This window comes from Phyllopteryx taeniolatus, chromosome 21, assembly GCF_024500385.1.
Source record: "Phyllopteryx taeniolatus isolate TA_2022b chromosome 21, UOR_Ptae_1.2, whole genome shotgun sequence".
Lineage (NCBI taxonomy): Eukaryota > Metazoa > Chordata > Actinopteri > Syngnathiformes > Syngnathidae > Phyllopteryx > Phyllopteryx taeniolatus.
The window spans coordinates 1,981,124-1,981,338 of record NC_084522.1 but is presented as its reverse complement, the minus strand read 5'-3'; positions in this window follow the sequence as shown (position 1 = coordinate 1,981,338).

The window sequence follows — 215 nt, the reverse complement described above, 5'->3', positions numbered from 1 at the left end:
TATTTACACCTCATTTCCGTCTTCGGCAAAAACTAAAAAGAAGTTACAAACTTTATTATTTATTTTTTTTAAATTATTGATTATTCGTCGCGATGCTGCTTATTATTTGTGAAAGCTTTGAGTCAGTTTGAAATTAGAAAAAGCTCGAATTTTCTTTGTATCTTTTTTCTGTGCGTGGTACGCAGGCTCCCTCTCGTGGTACACGAAAGAATCGC